The following is a 19,088-nucleotide window of genomic DNA, read 5'->3' as shown; positions in this document are numbered from 1 at the left end:
GGTGCTTCTCACGAGGATGCTTTGTCCTGTGCTTCCTCTCTGCCTGCACTCAGCCCAGCTAATCCCACAGGCTATCAGGGCCCCCTTTCCCTGCCCTGGGAGCTCAGCAGGGCTGTCGCTACCTACAGAGTAAATACTCCTGCCTGCACAATGTTGCCAGGCCTGCCCAGCCGTGCTCTCTCACAGGATGGCTGCCAGCCTGGGTCACAGCAGGTGAACACTGCATGACATGGACAGGGCCAGGGCTGTGTGGCTAGACCCCCATTGCTGCAGCCCAGATATTTTTGCAGTAACTTCACCAGACCATGCCAGTTTCAACTGCCCCAGTTGCTGCCTGTACTGGGAAGGGGAGAAAGCAGCTAGTCCAACCTGCCCTGAGCCTGTACCAACCCAAGAGGGAGAAGGGGAAGTTTCTAGGGTCGTGGGTAGCAGAGCCTCTCCCTGTTGGGCTGTGAGGCTCAGCTGTGCGCACCACTCGCCTCCTCAAACACAGTGTGGGGCTTAAAATAGAAGCACTGGCTGCAGCCCAGCTCTGCAGTAAGGGCTGGGAGAGCAGAAATGCTCCCGCCACCCCGTCTCCCTCCTGCAGCGTTCCTGGGGCTGGGGACGGGCAGTGAGGTGGAGGTAGGCACACGAGGGTCACCAGCAGAGGGACTTTCTCCACGTTCCCAACAAGGGGTGGAGGAAATGCCGGTGCGAGGTGCTGCTGTGTGGGCGGGGGTGTGCTTTCTGAGCTTCCCCTGTGTTTTACCACCGTCCACTTGGCTCCATAACTCTTGGCTCTGACACCTGTTTTTCTCCAGCACCAAAGCTCAGCTGCCTCCACTTCCTTAATGGGAAGAGACGAGCAGGATGGTAGGGCTGGGAGGGGAGATGCCCTGGGCAGGGGCCAGGCCTATCCAGGCCAGCAAGGAAGCCAAGGCACAGCATTCCAGCCCCGGCAGCACATACCAAGAGAGCAGCTGGTGGGCTGGTGCCAGTTCATTCCTGAGCATCTGCGGGGCCCGGCAGAGGGGCAGTGGGTGCAGGGTGCTTTACTAAGGGCCCCCCTGCTGGCCCCAGAGGTCGATGCTGACCCATGGTGGGGTGGGAGCTCAACAAGAGTCCCACCATGGCCCAAGTCCTGCATAGCAGCATGGGGTGACATGTGCCTCTAGAGAAATACCCCATTCCAGGGACGATGCTGGCACCTGCAGCACCATTTTCAGTACCCCCCTTGTACGGGCTTCATTGTACCCCCGAGGCAACTGCCCACCCACAGCCTTCCCCTCTCCTCCCCTGTGCTGGCACCTGGCCCCACAGCAACCCGCTGACAAATCCCGCCTTTAGTTCCTATGGCAGAAGCCAATTTCCCCCCCCCACTAATCTGCCCGTGCATGCAGCCTCCACCTGCTGAGCCAGCGGAAGCCGTGCTCAGCCAGCCCCAGCCAGCGCCAGGGCTCTGAAACCCACTCCGGCTGCAGAGCCTGGAGGGTGGCAAAGCCTTTGCACCCTGGTCCTCCTGCCGTGGGAAATCCCAACCCTGATTGGCACCAGGCAGTGAGGAGTCTGCAGGCAGCATCATCTGGCATCAGGAGAGCTGAGCTATCCAGGTAAGGGCCGGGTGCAGGCAGGGAGGTGACCAGAGTAAGCACTGTCCCTGATGTGCCTTGTTCTGCCGGCTACCAAGGAGAGGGTCTAGTTCCAACCCCCTTCACTGAGCCAAGGTCTTGTCCTCCATTTCGGCTGCTCGGCAGTCCTGCTGCAAGGTCACCCTGCAGCCGGAGCCTGTGCTGAGCTCTGGAGCCATCGCACACTGAGGGACCCCAGCCAGGGTCCGGAGCTTTCTAGTCCCCAGCTGCAAGGAGGGTTCGGAGCCTGACCCCGGCGCAGAGGGGAGTGAAACGGGGGAGCAGCAGTGGAGGGGCTGGCTGCGGCACCCTGCCCTCCTTGCCTAGGCAAAAGGACAGCGCGGCTATGCCCCCCTCCCGGGGCAGTAGGGCCAGCTGTCTGTTCCAGGAAGAGGGGAGACACTGGGCAAAAGCCAGAGCACCGGGCATTCCTGTGCCGGAGCTGCGGTAGCGGGGCTACCCCAGCAGCATCCCGCTCGCAGGTGCGGCCGATGCAGCTGAGGGGGCCGGATCAAAGCGGGGTGCAGGGGTGGGGGCACCGGGCTGCAGTCCGGCGGGCCCGGAGCCGAGGGCTGTCCCAGCCCGCCCGCGCGGTGCCCTTGGCGCGGCGGGAAGCGCTAGGACCCGGCGTGCCGCGGCCGGCAGCGCTGGCACCGGGCGGTGCGGGACGGGACCGTGCCCTGCGGGCGGCGGCGCCGCGGGAAGGAGCCGGCAGCTCCCGGGGAAACGTGTAAGCGACGTGGTGGTGCCCCGGCTGCCTCGGGTGCGGGTGGGCGCTGGGGCGGAGCGGGACCCCCGGCAGCAGCGGCGGCAGCGCTCGGGGAAGCCCTGGCAGGCGTCCCGCGGCCGTGCGCGGCGGCCGGGGCTGCGGAGATGGCCGGGGCTGCGGAGGTGGCCGGCTGTCCGACCGGGGCTCCGACCCTGCCGGTGCTGGGTGCTGCTGCCTTCCCTTCCCCTCCCTCTACAGGACCCCCGCGGGGCCGGTCAGGGAGGCTGTCCCGGGAACGCAGTACCACGGGGCAAGAAACGCCTCCCCTCTCGCCATCCCCCGATACAGCCAGCTGGGGACGGTGTTTGGTTACCCTGCCCGTGGAGATGTCACCCGACCACTGGCACGGCCGCCGCTTACTGGCCCCGTCATCTTCCTGTGTCAGTCCCACCCCTCTCTGAGTGCTGGCTCCCTCCCTGCCCCGCAAGTCACATGTTCCTGTACGGCCCCAGGGCCTCCTGCACCACAGGGAACACCTTCAGGGAGCCCTCCACGTTCTTGGGGTTCTTGGGGCTGTGCCACCGCTCACCTCCCTGCCAGAGCTTCTTCTACAGCCCAAATCGCCTCTTGCAAGCCCTTTGCCCCAGTAGTAGCTGGGCACTCTCCCATGACCCTTTCTATTTGTAGATTGACCGCTGGAAGCTTGCCCTCCCCCCTTGCACCATTCCCCATGCAGGTCCTTTCTCCCCAAGCACCATTCCCTGGCTGCCCTCGGTGTGATTTGGCCCAGCGCAGAGGTCCTGGCTGCGTTGTGAGTCCAAGGCATGACCCAAGGCTTGTTTGCAGGAGCCTGACCTTGTGTGCAGGCGGAAGAGAGGTGAAGGTACAGGCAGAGCAGGGTTCGTAGCATGGCCCTTGACCCAAATGAGTGGTGCCTCTCAAGGTCAGGGCACTGCCCTGCTGCCCCAGAAAAGGTCTTAATGCAAGAGGTGAGAAAACAGGGTCCCCACTGCTGCTTTTTGTCCTTATACCTCCAGTGCCCTGATGCTGTCCTGGGAGGGAGTGGGTGCTGTAGGGGCTGGAATGGATCAGAAAATGTAGGGAGTGAGGGAAGTTGGCACAGTTGGGTGGTAGGAGATAGTGAAACTTATCTGTCATGATCCTCAGGCTTGTGCAGGGAAGGTGATGGAGGATGTGGTGGAGGAGCACCAGCTGTGCTCCACCAGCTGTTTTGTCCACAGACATATAAGAAATCCTGCCATTCACTGCCAGGAATGGTTGGAGCATCCCTGAAGGCAAGCTGGATTGCACTGGGACCAGCAGGATGGGCGGTACGGGCAGCAGTGGTAGAGAAGCCTGTCCAGAATCAGAGACAGCAGCCCTGCCCTGAGCTACTGACAGCGACAAGACCCTCCAGGGATCTCCAGAAAGTTAGGCTTTTGTGGAGCTTTTTTCCTTCTTGAGAAGCCTGGTTTTTTTCAGGGAACCCAGCACCTCCATGACTGCAAGTGCAAAGCAGGGCCAGCAGCAGCACTGCTGGGGACTGCATAGCAGCTCAGCTCTGCTGAGATCTTCCCAGCTCTGCCATACCATGATACTGCACTAGCAAAAGCCAGGTGAGACTTTCCCACCTGCTTGCATCCTCTGGAGATGGCAGATCCTGTGTGGAGAGTGGAGAAGACAGGGGGTTGGTGATGTCTGCAGCTCCTCCCCAGAAGAGGGATCTTTGTGGGAAGCCAGCCACCAGTGTTGTAAGGGCTGACTTTTGTCACCTGGCTTACCAGAAAAGAGATTTACTGGGTCTGGGTAGCGGTGTTAGAAGAGCAGGCTGTTTCCCCGGAGACTGAGTCTCTATCAGCTGAGTGTGCATGTATAGAGTAAGCCTGAGGCCATAAGTCCAGGGGAGGGTAGTGCCAGGAGGCCCTCTTGTCCCTGGGGCACTGGGTCAGTGGCACAAGAGTGCTTCTGGATGCCTCACAGCCCAGGATGAAGGGGAGAGGCACGCAAGCTGCCTTTTGGGAAGTAACCTATGCTGAGGAGGTGCACTTCATGCCTTTTCCCATCCCATCCTTGTGGAACTTGGGGTTCTCAGGGGACCAGCCAGGACTCCTTCTGTGGCCTGCAGCTGAGCAGCAAGCACAGCCCCACAGGATAGTTATCATGTTCAGGGTGACTGTCACAGTGTTGTGTCCTCATGTGATCCATCCTGACCCTGAGATCTGATTCCTATCCCTGCCCTTCTGCACAGTGTGTTACCTACAGGCAAACTCTGTTTCTTTAAACCACCTTCAAACAAAAAGCCCTTGCTTCTGCCCTGGACTTCCCTGCTTACTCCCAGATTTTCCAGCTCCCGCTCATCCCCAGTCCCCCCACAGATTAGCACAGCACACACAACAAGCCCACTCTTCGGGGTGCCTTGCCCCACTTTGTGCACTTGGCTCCCAGTGCCATTTATTCCCCCAACTCCCTGCTGCAGCTGACTGCCTCCTCATCCTCATGGTGACCCCAGTGCTCGGGCCCGTGCCTACCCTACCCTAAACCCCCCGCCCGAGGGGTGGCTTGGCATACCTCCCCACCCTGGAATGCCGGACCCTTTCCCACCAGCCACCAGCTCCCCGCTGCTGGGAGAACGCCCCAGCTACGCTCCCCGCACGCTGCTCCCCCGCCGTCGCCGCCGCATTCCGCGGGGCCGCTTAAGCCCGCGCCCGGCTAATTCCTTCCCCGTGGGCTCCCCGTGCTCCCGCTCCCGCCGGGAGAGGGCCCGCGCCCCGCGCCGCCGCCAGGGGGCAGCCGCGGCCCGCCCGCCGATGAGTTTGCGGGTGCTCAGCGCCGGGCCGGCCCCAGGGCCCCACAGAGCCCCGCAGAGCCCCCCAGGGCCCCGCGGGGTCGGGCAGCTCTGCAGAGGGGTGGGAAGGGGTCAGGGGACAGTGCCTCCCCCCCCGGCGACAGGCCAACTCTGCCGCGCTCCCCCCGCGGCATGGGCGCGGGACGCTGCAGGCTCCCAGCCACGTACTCCAGCCCATCGTGTGAGGGGTGCAGGACCCCCCCGAGGGTTTCCTCCTCCCTGGTCCGTGTTACAGCATCCTCTGCCCGCGGGTGGACACTCAGCTTTGCAGAAGGGCTGAGGAAAGGGGGGAGGGCAGTCCCAGCGGTACCCTGGCAGCTGGGCTGCTGGTCATGGGTTTGGCCTGCCCTTCTTTTGATGTCCCATGGTTGTGCTCCACTGGGTGGCCTGGGGGCCTCGTTTCAGCTTGGGAACCTGCGGAAGCATGACTGGCAAGGAGAAGAAATGATGAACGGCTGGTACTGTTGGAAGCTGTGGGAAAGGGCCCTCCTGGAGACCTCCCTGGGGGATGTTTAGGAGCATTCAGCCACAGCTCCGCTGTTGATTCGCCCAAAGGGGAAAGCATGACTGGATGGACTTAGTTTCCAGACAGGATTTAGTCAGCTTTGCCAGACATTTGCACAGAGCGGAATTCCTCCACACCAGCCAGCAAATGTCGGGCCAGGCACAGACCAGGGCTGGCACGGCTGTGAGAACTCCTGGACCTGTGTTTGGAGCTCTCATCTCTGCAGGTGGCCATGTGCCATGGTCCCCGTGGTGACCACAGAGACTGCCCGGGAGCAGGCTGGCTGGGAGAGCAGGTGGGCACCTTGGCCCTGCCCTGCCATGCAGGATGGGCAGACTCTGGCTGCAGCAGCACTCCCTGAGTGCCGGAGCATGGCTCTGCCTGCTGCCACCAAGGTGCCTCGGGAAGGCTGATGGGGAGCCATTGCTTCAGGCTATCCTCCAGAGCTGGGATTCACCCATCCTCCAGAAAGCCGCCTTCTGCCTTTTAGATGGTTCTTGGAGTCGCTGGGCACCTTGCTACACTGGGGTGTGGATGGACTTTGTCGAGGGGGGAACAGGACCACACGGCAGCTGCCACCCCTCTTCCTCTTGCCACGTTCCCTGGCTCCCAACAGTCCACAGCTCCCCCGCGGTGTTTTACGAGTGTGGCTGAGTGCCAGCCAGCTCCTTCCTTAATGGCTGTGCTCCATCGTGGGAGACTGGTGCTGCCAGCTAAGGAGCAGGATGTGCCCCCGGCACTGCTTCAATGGCCCAGATGACCTTCACTATAGTGTGGCTCCCTCTGCCAGCACCAGCTCCATCCTCTGCCAAGGAGACCTGGTGTGACACCCTGACCGGGTGCTTGGAGTGGTCTATGCCCCGGGGCTACCATTTCTGAACGCCACAGGATGTTCCTGCCTGTCGATGAGCCAGGGGTTAACCCTGTCTCCTCTGGTACAAATGGGGCCTGAACTGTGTATCTTAAGTTTATCCAGGCCTCAGCTTGGGCTCTGGCAGGCGGAGACTGCCTGCTGTGAGATAACATTTCACCCTTGGCCGGTGGCGGCACAGCTGTCACTCAGTAACTAGCACCCAGCAGCTCAGCTGGTAATTGGTGCCATTAGTCAGTATTTACTCCCCTAATGCTTGTAGGAGAAAGTACATGGGCAGCTGGAGCTTGGGAGAGGGTAGCAGCAGTGCAGGGAGGGAGGCAGAGGGTTGGGGATGGATTGCCAGGGAAGGATTGTGCGAAGGAAGATGGCGAGGATGGGAGACCCTCAGCAGTGGCTTGGGCAGAGGGGCTTGCATCCCCCCAGCCTGACAGCAGGGAGATGCCCTGTGTCCCAAAGATGCTGCTGTTCCATTGGGGCAGGCTGCCCCCACCTCCAGCAGCCTGAGAGGGGGCTGGAGTTTTACTGGACCCCACTGTCCGTGCCAGGTCCCAGGAGCCCTGTGGGCACCACGGGTCCCTTGCTGAACTGGGACCAATCAGCGGACAATGGGATTTGTTTCTGCTTGCCCAGCTGGAAAACACCCATGGCCTTGCCACTGGGCTGGGAGGCCCTTCCTTGTTGTGTCTCCAGACCATTTGCTCACCAGGGCTGTGAGTGCTTTAGGAGTAGTGGTATCACCACATTGCATCTCAGTGCTACCAGCAAAGGGGGATGCTTAGCACGGGGAGATGGTGAGGCTGATTGGGAGCAGGAGCCTCCCTCTGCCCTGCCTTTCCTTGGAGGGTTTCACCAAGGGCTGTTCTGCTGCTGGCAGTGAGCTCCTGCTGCCCTCAGCCCGCTAGTGAAGAAGTCACAGGCAGCTGCCTGACTTTATCCCTGCAGGCCGGATCGTGCAAGGAAGCAGAGGGACGACAGGATGCTGGAGGTCTGTGTGGCTCCCTGCAAGCGGTGATGTACCAGCTGGATCTCTGTGCCACAGGCAGAGTTCAGGAGAGTATTGCAGCCCACTCCTTACCCACCTCATCCCAGCAAGGCTCAGGCCATCAGGTGAGCATGACCTCTGCCTTAACCACCTCATCCCAAAATGCAGGGCACCAAGAGCCCAGGGGTTACCATCAGGAGTCCTGCAAGCAATGACTGGAGATCTCCCGCCCCAAAAGGGTCTGCCAGCAGCTCTTCAGCCAGGACCCTGCTCCAGGGTCAGCTGGGACCAGCAAGGGAAGAGGAAAACTAAAATGATCGGTCCCCGAGCCACTTGCTGATCTCAGCAGCAGGCTGAGATGCTTTGTTGACTAACAAAGCATCCATGATCATTGTAGTCTCACTATAACTGGATTCCTGGGAGCCTGCAGTGGGTTTTTTGCCCCTGTTGGCTAATAGATTAATAACCTGCTGGCACTTGACAGAGGTTCGGCACCTTCTATGTTTCCCTCCATGTGACTGATTAAAATGCCCCTTTCCCCCCTTTCCCGATAGGGCTGTCTCCTCACACATGCAGGCAATTGGATACAGCTGCTAATCTGCTTGCCACTCCACTCCTGCCTGCCTGCCTGCTCTGCCTTTCAGACATACTGGCTCTCTGTTTCTCTGCTCTGTGGCACTGAGGGCCAGTGCAGAGGCTCTTTGAGCTGACCTGCCCATGCCTTCCTCTGGAATGGGGCAGGCAGCATCCAATGGAGGGAAACACTGTCACTGTGGGTCGTGCTTGCAAAGGGAAGGGTGGCTTTGCAATGGAAAGGAGAGCTGGATGGCATGCAGCCCCCTGGCCTCAGCCCTGCTGCAGGCTGATGGCTTTGCCATGCCTCAGTTTCCCCTGTCCCTAGCACAGGCACATTACAGGGAAAGGGAAATCTCATTGCAGAGGAGGGCTGGTGGGTTAATTAATGTATGGTTGCAAAGTGCTTGGAAATCTCCAAGGAAAACGGTCGACGTGGGTGCCAAGTGTAAAGGATTCTGAAAACATTAAGTGCCTGCAAATGCTGCCTAGCTCCTCAGGCCCTAAAACTCAGATATTGCCCAAGAGGCACCAAAAATATTCCTTCAACTCATGTGATGCATTATCCACTGCTCGGAATAAATCTCCCTTTTTGCTCTTGCTTTCCAAACCAGCTGTTTATTTGTTTTCCCCTTTTGGATTTCATAGCTTTAGTTAAAGCAGGGAATTGCTACAAGGGAGGAAGGAAAAAAAAACCCCAGCTTTTGTGAAAGGTTGGCAGCAAGCATCACTGAAGGGAGAGCGCTTCGCCTGTTTGTTCTGCCTGTTACAAACTAGCTGTGAGCAGAGCGTACAAATTGGGCTCCAGGTGACGGCGTTGCAGTGCCCGCAGTGCACGTTTGAGTTTTCAGAAAGAAAACTCAAAGGGCTGGGCAGCTTCAGCCCCACCAGCATGCTCTAGGAAGCATGTCCATGGGACTCCCAGCCTTATGTAAGGGAGAGGCTTTGCTGGCTGCCTTCCTCCCTTGCCTTCTCCCTTTGCTCTGGGGAGCGCAGCAATCTGCCAACAGCAGCAGCGTGTTTTGGCACTGTGCTGCTGCTTTGGGGATGGAGAGGGTGGGAACGCAGCAAGCCCCCGGGCCACACTTGAGGCTGCCTTTTCTCCTTGCCCAAATTACACTGGGGAAAAACATCTAGATCTGTGGGTCATGCAGTGGTGGGCCCAGTACCAGTGCTGGGCAAAGCACAGCTGTTTCCAGTTTGGAGCAGAGACTGTTTTCGTAGCTGTTTGCTTTTTTTAGGAGGTTTGCTATTGTACACGCAGAGGTGAAGATGATAACATGAGAGTCACTTGGGAGCAGAGGGTTCTTCAAACACAACACCTTTGCCAAGATGAAGCAAGGCAGCTTGGCCCTGCAGCAAGTGCTCATGTTTGTGGGGCAATAAATGAGTTGTTATTGGCTGTGCAATTTGTTACCTTCCCATACACCGCAGAGGGGGTGTCACCCCTCTGAAACTGCATGCTGCCATTGACATTACACAACCCAAGGACTTGCATCACTCTTGGGAGCAGCCGTGCTCGCTGAGGGGCTGAAGTGCCTCTACGGAGAAGAGAACATTGAGTGAAATGTCTCCTGTCCTGCACCAGCCAGGGCTGGATTTTAAAGGACACTCACTCTCTCCCAGACTTAGCCGTCTTCACCCCATGGTGTCTTGCTCACTCCAGGTCTTCTACCTGCACAAGAGAAGACATCATTAGGCCCTGTCCTGCAAGTTGGTGATGGGTTGGTGCACAGGTCTGTGCAGGGAAGCAGCCAGCAGCCTGTGCTGTACTTAGGAGCTGGAAGCTGCCTTTCTCCGTGCCTCCCCTCGGGCCTGTCTGCTGGCCTCCTGTCTGCCTGCGGTCACCGGTGGCTGGGACACTGTTCAGCGCTAATGGATTTCAAACCCCCCCTCGCCAATGAGAGACGTCTCTGTTGAGAGATGTTGATTCCCCTGCTTGGGGGAGTGGCTGTGCAGACAGGACCAGAGCTGCAAATTAGAGAACATTTAATCCTGTACTTTGGTGATGGTAAGTGCTACGCGCCCTGCTGCTGAAAGCCTGGGGTGAGGCAGTGGTTACACCCACCCTGTCCTGAAGGAGAGACTTCCTGGAATATCCACTCAAAGGTAAATTTTGTGGTGTTTCTCCTCCCGATGGGATCTGAGGTTATAATGATGCTGAGAGCCTTGTTCTGGCTTCTGGAAGCACAGTGTCAGTTTGGCTGGGCAACGCCAGTCTGGACCCTGTGCTCAAGTTCTTGGGGGAGTTGGTTCTCACAGCTTTTAGTCAGTGCTAAAGTTGGAGCTTATATAGAGAAAAATAAAATTGTAGAGATGCTCATGCTGCTTAGCAGCAAGTGTGGACATCACAAGGAGAAACACGGCACCCAAGCTGCTGTGGTATCCATGTTCCAGAGACTACCAAGGGGACTTGTGGGGCTCTGTGGGTGACAGCATGGCACATCTCAAAGCTAGAGAGGAGGTGACAGGAGACATCCCAAGCAGGCGACCTTGCTTTTCTGTTTTGTTCAGATTTAGCAGAGAAGAGAGGAGATAGGAGAGGAGAGAAAAGATGAGGTGAGGCAAGGCGGGGAGAAGAGAGGTCTTGTCTGTGTTGTAGCTTAACCAGAAGACCTTCCAGATCAGAATGGCTTAGGGAAAGGGGCCTGAGGAAAGGCAGGCCCAAGGCTTGGATCTGTCATTGCCTGGGAGATGCAGCCTGGGAGCTTTAATTGGACATGAGAGCTTTTAAATTTAATTTGATCTGATATGGATCTTAAATTTAAGAGAAGAGCCTCCTGTCTTACTATCTGGCAGCATTGTCTGCCGCTCCCTTCATGTTGTTAGTGTACCCTCGTATCTGACCCCAGAAGCCCATAACCATGACAAGTATCTCTGACCAGCGCAGAGGGAGAGATCCAGCTGTGGAGGCTGCTACTGAGCAGATCAGTGAAGAGGTCTCTTCCTCAGGGTGACACTCTGCAAGTGTCATCGTTGCAGATCAGAAAGCACTGGTAGTTGTCTCAGCCCTGTAACCACTGCCTTTTTCTTGGGCTTTGAGGACTTTTTGCTTATGTGGCAATGTTTTGTAGGTCTGTCTTAAAATACAAGCTTGGTGCTTGGATTCTGCAGGAAGATGTGTGTTAGAGATCATCTTGCTGAGAGAGCGTGAGAATGAGAATCTGCCAGAGCTTTCGGGGGTGTTTAACTTCTGGTTTTAATTTCTAACCCAAACTGATCACCATCTGCAGAGAATTTTCTGAGGCTGTTTATTAATGGAACAAATGTTTTAATGGTCAAAGCTGCTGCGGGGACTTCCTGGTGCCACTGCCTGTGTCCGCACAGCACAGTGAATGGAGAGAGCCAGGAGTGCCCTGTTTTCCTTTAAACACTCAGCTACATAAAAAAAAACCCCAAACTTGTGTGACTGTTTAACTGCATTGATATGAGGTTAAAAACAGGTGCACTCCCCTTTACTGGGGGACAAAGTACCTGAGGATTCCTCCACGTTTGCAGTTCAGCTGAGCAACAGGCTTTTATCATAGTGGAGTAGATATTTATTCTGGAAAGATAGGAGCCTGGAGGCGGCAGCCTGAAAAAACTCATCTTAGAGTTTGTTCCTGCCCTTTGGATACTGCATACACACGGTACTTATATCCTCTGAATATAGGGGGATTGCTAAGGTTCACAGGGCTCTGCACATTGCCTGCCATCCTGGGTAGCACCACCACAAATACACAGAGCAAAAAGCTGCCTTTAATCCTCTCTGTGGCTTATAGAATCATAAACGGTTTGGGTTGGAAGATCATTGAGTTCCAATCCCCCTGCCATGGGCAGGGATGACACCCACTAGATCACTAACTCCAGACAGTTATTTATATATGTGTATACACATGCGTATGTATATATACGCTTGTGTATGTATATGTGTACTATATACACATCCGTATATGTATAAATAAGGATATATATTACACCCTTAGGTGGTGACTGCCAGCAGAGAGTGTTTTTGTCTGGATTAGAACGCAGCATGTGGGACAAGTGAGGAACGTAGCAAACTTAGGGGCCAGTTCACACTCCATTCAGAGCCATACTTTAATGCATAGCTCCCGTTACAGCTATAATATTTACTAACGCATGGAGATTAACGCAAACCCGGCGCTGGGTGCGGCTCCGGAGTTAGAGAGGGCTTGCTCTGCTCTCTCTTTCCAAGAAGCAGGCGGCCCGCGGCCGGGGGTTTTCCCGCCAGATGCGGGGCGTGGAGCTGCAGTCGGCGTAAAAATAGGGGCGGGCAGGGGAAGGGACAGCAGCAGAACGCGGGGCGGCGCGGACAGCGCGGCGCAGGTGGGTTCCCCCGAGGTGCGCACGGCTGCCCGCGGAGGGGTCGCGGCTCTGCTCACCCTTTCTCTCCCGGGGGCGAGGGGGAGCGGGGAAGGGGCGGGAAGCGGGGAAACCCGCCGCCTCTCCCACGCGGGAACCGCGTGGCACTGAAGGCGGCAGGAGGGGAAGGAGGAGTTTAGAGAGCGGGACGGAGGCGGCGGGTTCATCCGCACCGGCGAGAGAAGGAGCCGGAGCCGGCAGGCAGCGGTGGGCGCCTGCGTTCCAGGTATTGGCTCAAAGTCGCCGAGCTTTTGGCCACCCCGGCTCCCTCCGAGGCTCCACGAGGCGTTTCAGAGCTGCCGGGTGCGTGGGCAGCCCTCGGAGGAAGCCGGGGGATGCCCCAAGCTCAGAACCCGGCGCCACAGCGTGGGGAGAGGCGGCGTGCGAGTCGCGGGTTGGGGGGGGCCGGAGGGGTGTAAGATGCACAGATACTGCTTTTTTTTTGGGGGGGGGGGGGGGGGGGGAATTCTTCCTTGCTACCTTGCACGGCAACTACAAATCCCCTTTCACAGTTACTGCCGGGGGGAGAGCATGTGGTTTTGGGGATACGAAGTGGAGCGGCCAGCACGTGGCTCTGGGGATGCAGAGCGCACCGATGCTCTGATACTTGGGATGCAGGACTTCACCGAGGGGTTTGTGCAGCTCTCCTGCGGCCGCAGAGGTGCACATCCTTGCCGAGCAGTGGCGCGTGTGCACGGCAGGCAGTGTCTGCCACCGTGCCTCAGCCGACGGGTGTTGTGGGGAGCCGCTGGCAGGTGCGTGGGCAGGGTGTCGTGTGCTGCTGTGCGAGAAGTGGGGCAGAGCCCCCTCGGCTGACAGAAAAACTGCTGGGTCAGGGTTGCTCCAGGTCCTGCTCAAGAAAATGCTCTCAGTTGGCTGTGGGATGCTGTGGAAGATTTCAATGAGTGTTTCTTTCCATTCCTGAGCAAACCGTCAGTGTTAAGGGAGAGCCTGGTCCAAGCAGAAGCACCAAGAGCTCCTGTAGAGCCCTTTTGTGCTGTCCTCCTCACCCCTGTAGTTAAATCTAAGCCTCACACCCCTGCTAGATGCTAATACTGCCAGACCAATACAGTCCCTCCCTGTACTCACCAGCACTCCCATCTGCCTCTTGGGAATGGGCTGTGGAACTGCAGACTGTGTGGGAAGGCAACAGCGGCTAAGCCCCGGAGCTGTGGGATCGCAGACAAGTAAAGCCTGTATCCTTGATCCACAGGGCTAGGGGCTACAGGAGGAATTTGTGCAGCTGTTGGCCACAGCTGGATGCACTTCCCGGCGGCTCTGAAACAGAAAGCAGCCCAACAGCCCCTCAGTTCCCTGTTGTGAGCAGACACAGTTGAGGGACTTCTGTGAGTGCCGACATGGGAAATCCCACTCTCCTTCTGCACTGCATCCCAGCTTGGTGGCATTGTTTCCACTCACCAGCCCCTGGAAGGTGCTGGATGGCCTCAGGCTCCCTCGAGCCTACCTCCTCTGCAAAGCTATCTCAGGATGTGGCTGTGCAGGGATGCTTTTCCCTTGGGTTCACTGGTTGTCTTTGTGCAGCTCATAGGCCATTGATAGTGTCAGTCCGGTACTGACACCACATGTATGCCCTCCAAAGCACTCCTGCTCCTGCCATTGCTTTTTGCTCCTGGAAAAGACAGGTAGGCTTGCTCTTGGCTCACCAAAAAGGTTTTCACAGAGCAAAGGCACCTTCTTTTCAGCACCAAGGGCTGTAACATCAGACCCAGAAGATGCTTTGCAGGATGACTCTTCCCTCCACAACTAGCACAGACACGAGGTGGAGGCTTACACTGTATCAGATACCTGGAGTGAGGAGGTTGAAGAAATTCACTTCAGCTTGAATCAGTAGATGTAGCACCAGCACACAGGACAATATGGCACCTGCATCCTGCAGTTGTCCCTTTTCTCCAGTCCTTGCCAAGCTGCATAATTAACTACTGGCATCAATTCCCAGCATGGCATCCCTGCTCTCATTATCTTGGGCTGGGAGGTGTTAATGAGCCTCTTCCTCTTTAAAGATGAGCCATGGGCTTTGTTGTTGCCCTGGCCTGACCTGTCTTATTCCTTGTTGTGGTATGGGGGTAAGCCAGGGTGTGGATGACAAGGTGCCCATTCACCCACTCCCATGCTGCACCTTCCTCACTCTGCCCAGCTTCATTCCCAGCTCTCCTGGCAGAGGCAGGGCTTAGGGAGCAGCCCATTGGGATGGAGGGAGCCCAGGACCACCTGTGTGCCCTGTCCAAGTGGGAAGGCACCAGCCACTGGCTTTGGGAAGCCAGCAAACAGCTTCTGGTGGTTTTGACGGGACACATGTAGATCTTGGTTGTTTTTGTTCAGTGTAATGTCCAGGCCCTTGGCAAGTGCTACGGAAGCTGCAGCACCTGCTCTCATCCACAGAATTCCATTCTCTAGTGGTCCTTGCCAGCTCCGTGCTGACCCCACAATGTAAACCTCGCTTACCTCCCTGTGCCTTCCTGAGCCTTCCCAACACCAAGCTCTGTCCTTAGACACCTGCCAGCCCAGCATTGTGCTGCTTGGGACTGCAGGACTGCCAGCTCCCAGAGTCTCATCTCTGTGCTAACTCTTACTCAGCTGCCAACAAGCTGAGGCCCAGAGCACTATGTGGAGTGAGCTACAAGCATTTTCAGCCGGGCAGAAGTCAGGGTTTTACCAGCCACACAGCTGTTTTGATTTGATTAAGCAGTGCTATAAGAAGCTGTAATTGCTTCTTAGGTTAAGAGTGTGCAAGATGTGGGATGGGGAACAACTGTGCAGAGTAGGAGCAGACCCTGGGTGGGTCTGGTTACATCAGGATGCGTGGTCTGGAGGGTCTCAGTGCCCCAGCTGAGGCTGCAGCACAGTACTGCACCCCATTTTCCCACTCCAGATTCTGCAGACCTAGCTGGGGGGCTGTATATGGACTCTGGGGTCCCCGTGTTGGAGAAGAGCTGTGATGCTGCATGAGGACTGCTTCTGAGGATTGCTGTTCCCATGAGACAAGGGAAGCTGTTGTGTAAGAATAACACTGATAGTCCTTTGTAATTTCATTGCTGATGGAGGTGATATGAAAAACATCACTGTTGTGACCTTTTGGTCCTGCTCTGGCTTGGAGCAGGCTTTTTCCTGGTCTTGCCAATCCCCAAGAAAGGGGAGGCTCAAAGCTCTGTGTGTGTGGCTTTCATGCACTAACTGTGACACAAATTGGTGAGCCTGGCGTTCTGGGTGCAGTGCTCAAGGCTCTCTTTCAGCCTCTTGGTTAAGCCATCGGTGAGCACAGTCAGGTTTCATCTCCAAGAGACCGACTTTCCTTGGGGCCAAAAGGGAGCAGAGACCTATTGCCTGCCTGGCAGCTCGTACAGAAGCTGTCAGCAGGAAATCAGGCAGATTTCCGCAGGGCCTTCTTGCTGCTTCCCACCACACGACTGCCAGTGAGACTTGTTTTAGTTCATTTGCTTTAGAACTAGTCTGATAGGAAGGCACCTCGCTGTGAAATTTCCAGCTGGAAATTCATGGAGTGAGCAGACCAGGAAGCTGCAGAGGGAGGAGGCAGGCAGGGGCTGGAGGTGAAGAGCAGGGCTGGGAGAGATGTGGCTGAGTGGGCAGCAGCAGTGGGACTGGAGGGTCGTGCCATCGGCCTCCCATGTGCTGAGCAGCTTGCTCTGGCCACGTACTGAGGCTCAGTCACGGCAGCAGGACTGTGTCATCAGCTGTGCTGTGCCAAGGGCAAGCCATCAACCTGAATGTGTATCTGCGTCCCCAAACTGACACTGAAGTGGCTCCAGCCTTCTGCAAGGCTGCTGGGGAGAGGGTTGTCCTGCCTGGGTTGCCCTGCTTGGCTTCTCTGCTGCCCAAGCTGTGGCTTCAAACATGGTCCTCATCCCTGCTTGGTTCATTTTTCCTTGCACATCCAACCACTGACACTGTGCAGGGACACTGAGCCAGTTTACACCTGCAGCTGAGGGCCTGCTCACCTGGCTCAAGCCCATGAGGGCTTTGGAGTTTTGCTAGAGTTTTTGTTCATGGTCATAGTAAACCCTCATGAGAAGAACTCCCCTGTTTTAAGCTTGCGGATAACCCCTGGAGAACAGCCAGGGTGGCAGGAGGGACTGGTGACAGATCTGGCTTCTCAGTCCTGCCCAAGGCTCAGGGTTGAAGGAGATGCTAGCCTTATCTGCCTTGCCTGCTCTGCATGTGACAAGCCTTGTTATTTCCTGGCCTCAGGACCAAGTTGGAGGCAATTCCATATTTTATCCTCCTTCAGTGCTGTACGCTCAGCTCCCTGATGGTATTTGCTCTGGACTGGACTTCTGCCCCCACAGGGAGCCCAGTGCCACAGGACGCACACAGTGCTTTCATCCCATTAAGGTTTGTAGGTGTTGTGCTGTGGCTGAGGATGGCAGGGTTGGGTGGGTCTTCGTGGCATCCTGGCAAGAGCGGGAGTGTTATCCATTAACCACAGGAGGAGACAGACCAACGGCAACACAGCCAAGCTATTATGAAGTGATCCACCCTACCCTGCAGCTTCTCCTTCCCGTCTTCACACCCACTCCTTGTGGCCACACAAGGCTGGCGTGTCTGTGTAGTGAACCACATCAGGACATCGATCTGCCAGTGTGTTCCTGGACAGGGCTGTTACCCCGGAGGCAGCGGGAACGGGGTGCCCACATGATGCAGAATCCATGCCTTGCGGGGGATGAGGGAGGTGCTGAAGAGCACTGCGCTCTCCTTGCCTGCGCTCTGCAGCTGGGCTGCCTCCAAAAGGGGAGCCTTTGACCAGAAACAAAACAGCATCAGTAAATAGCCTGGCAATCGATACTCAACACACAAGTTATCTGCTACCAGCTGTCCCTCCCTTCCTTCGCTGTGGCTGTGAGGGGGATGCACTGTGTCAGAGGGGATTGCTTCAGCAGGGCTCAGCCCCTGGGCTCCCCATCCCTTGGCATCACTGTGGGAGTGCATCAGCGTCCACCCAGGCAAGCCCTGATGGACACCTTGCCAGATGGCCAGTCCACCTCAGTGAGGCTGCTGTAACCTTGGGTCTCCCAGCAGGGTGTCTAGAGCTGCCTTCATCTCCTCTGCTCCCCACATTAATCTGGGGAGGCTGAGAGGCTGGTGGAGCCTGCAAGCCAATGCTAGCGGCTGCAAAGTGCCATTTCCACATGAGCAGAGCACTTGGTGGCTCTCATCCAGAGTTTTCCATGCTTCCCTGGGATATCCTGAGGATACTTAGGGTCCCAGACAGGCTGCGATATCATGGCTGTGGCACACTGGGCGGTGGCTGTTTGCACGGATGTAGCAGCACAGGCTGGGATTTGGAAGGGATGTGACTTCTCTTTCCCAACTTGTGGCTGGGCTTATTATTATTGGTTGTGTGGGAGATTCTGTTTTGATGGGATTTGGGCAGACACAGCTGTCCCCACCTCCTGTTTTCTCTCCCTGCCTGATCCTACTTGCATAAAGATTTCCCTGTTTTGCTGCTGTTTAGCCAAGGCCAGTGCCAAGGGTGGGAGGTTTGGGCTCTGACTTATTTGCTCCGAAGGAGGTGTCTGCCTCGAGTCTTGCTTTGGCTCCTCATGTGAGACCTTAGTCCTGCCAGGCTGTTTGGGGAAGCTGACTTATTCAGGGAAGAGGGTGCCAGAGATGGTGCTTCTGCCCTGGGTGTTTGCTCCAACTCCTTTGCTTGCACCACATCTCTGACAGCATGCTGTCTCCTTGGCTTTCCACTCCTTGGTCCACGGATTGTGGGTTACCCACACAGCTCTTCTGTGTCTGCCACAGAGCAGGGATATGGCAAACCCAGCTTTCAGCAGGCAGCATCTTCCCTGCTGGGAAATGTGCAGGTGTATGTGGCTCCTCGAGTCCCTTCAGCTTCTGGGACTTGTGGGGACCCCTTTACCCCACTCTTTGGAGATGGCTGCAGCTTTGGAAGTGAGTGATTTGGCACAAGCAGACCCAGACAGGACATCCATCCCTTCCCCTTCCTTTTGTTTCTGGGGATTGTGGGGTGCCCCTTGGCTGGGACAAAGTGGGTTTTTGAGGTGAGGGGGGATAGACACTCTCTGTCTCTTGGACCAGAGCCACTGTGAAATAGCTGCATTTAGCATCTGAAGCCAGTTTGGGATTTGCAAGATGCTGTGGCTGTCCGGGCAGTGAGCAGGATCTTGGCAGGATGGGTGGCTGGCAGACAGACTGCACGGGACCCCGACAAGTCCCAAAACCTGCTTCTGTGCTCACCATCCCCTTTCTCAGCAGGGCTGCAGACATTTAATGCCAAAAGCGGCGGTCAGCCAGGGCCCCTATTCTGAGCTGGCCTACAAGTGAAAGGCCCCTTTGGTCTGTGGGGACCCAAGATAGCCCATGTATTTCTGTCCTGGCCACTGGGCACGGCTGACATGCAGAGGACAGAGCCAACCTCGACTCGCCACAGGCCAGTGGTAGTTGGCTCCTGCATGTCTGTCCCAGCTTCTGCCAAGGGGGCTGCTGCTCAGTGGGGAGGAATTGCCTCTCCAAATTTTGGAAGCTGGGGAGATGGTGACACCAAGGGAAGATTGTGTTGTTCTGGCTCTGATTTCATTTCTGTGTCCTCCACTAAATTGGAAACAGCTGTGCAGCCCAGACCAGCATC

At 56.9% G+C, this 19,088-nt stretch overlaps 1 protein-coding gene across 4 annotated transcripts in view; it reads left to right on the top strand.

The window, feature by feature from the left end:
• Positions 1 to 1,416: 1,416 nt before the first annotated feature.
• SLC29A1 (solute carrier family 29 member 1 (Augustine blood group)) overlaps positions 1,417 to 19,088 on the top strand; it is a 33,916-nt gene continuing 16,244 nt past the window's right edge. Inside the window, exons 1-2 of one of the 4 annotated variants that reach the window (XM_082302803.1) lie at positions 1,417 to 1,592; positions 7,486 to 7,650. The gene's annotated coding sequence lies outside the window, so the exon portion shown is untranslated. Of the gene's footprint in view, positions 1,593 to 2,224; positions 2,341 to 7,485; positions 7,651 to 10,187; positions 10,208 to 12,404; positions 12,425 to 19,088 lie in introns of those variants that run through there. The other 3 variants (XM_082302804.1, XM_082302807.1, XM_082302806.1) reach the window with 3 other exon arrangements.

This window comes from Coloeus monedula, assembly GCF_965178545.1.
Source record: "Coloeus monedula genome assembly, chromosome: 2".
Classification (NCBI taxonomy): Eukaryota; Metazoa; Chordata; class Aves; order Passeriformes; family Corvidae; genus Coloeus; species Coloeus monedula.
The sequence above is the reverse complement of the archived record's forward strand: the minus strand, read 5'-3'. Positions and strand labels throughout refer to the sequence as shown.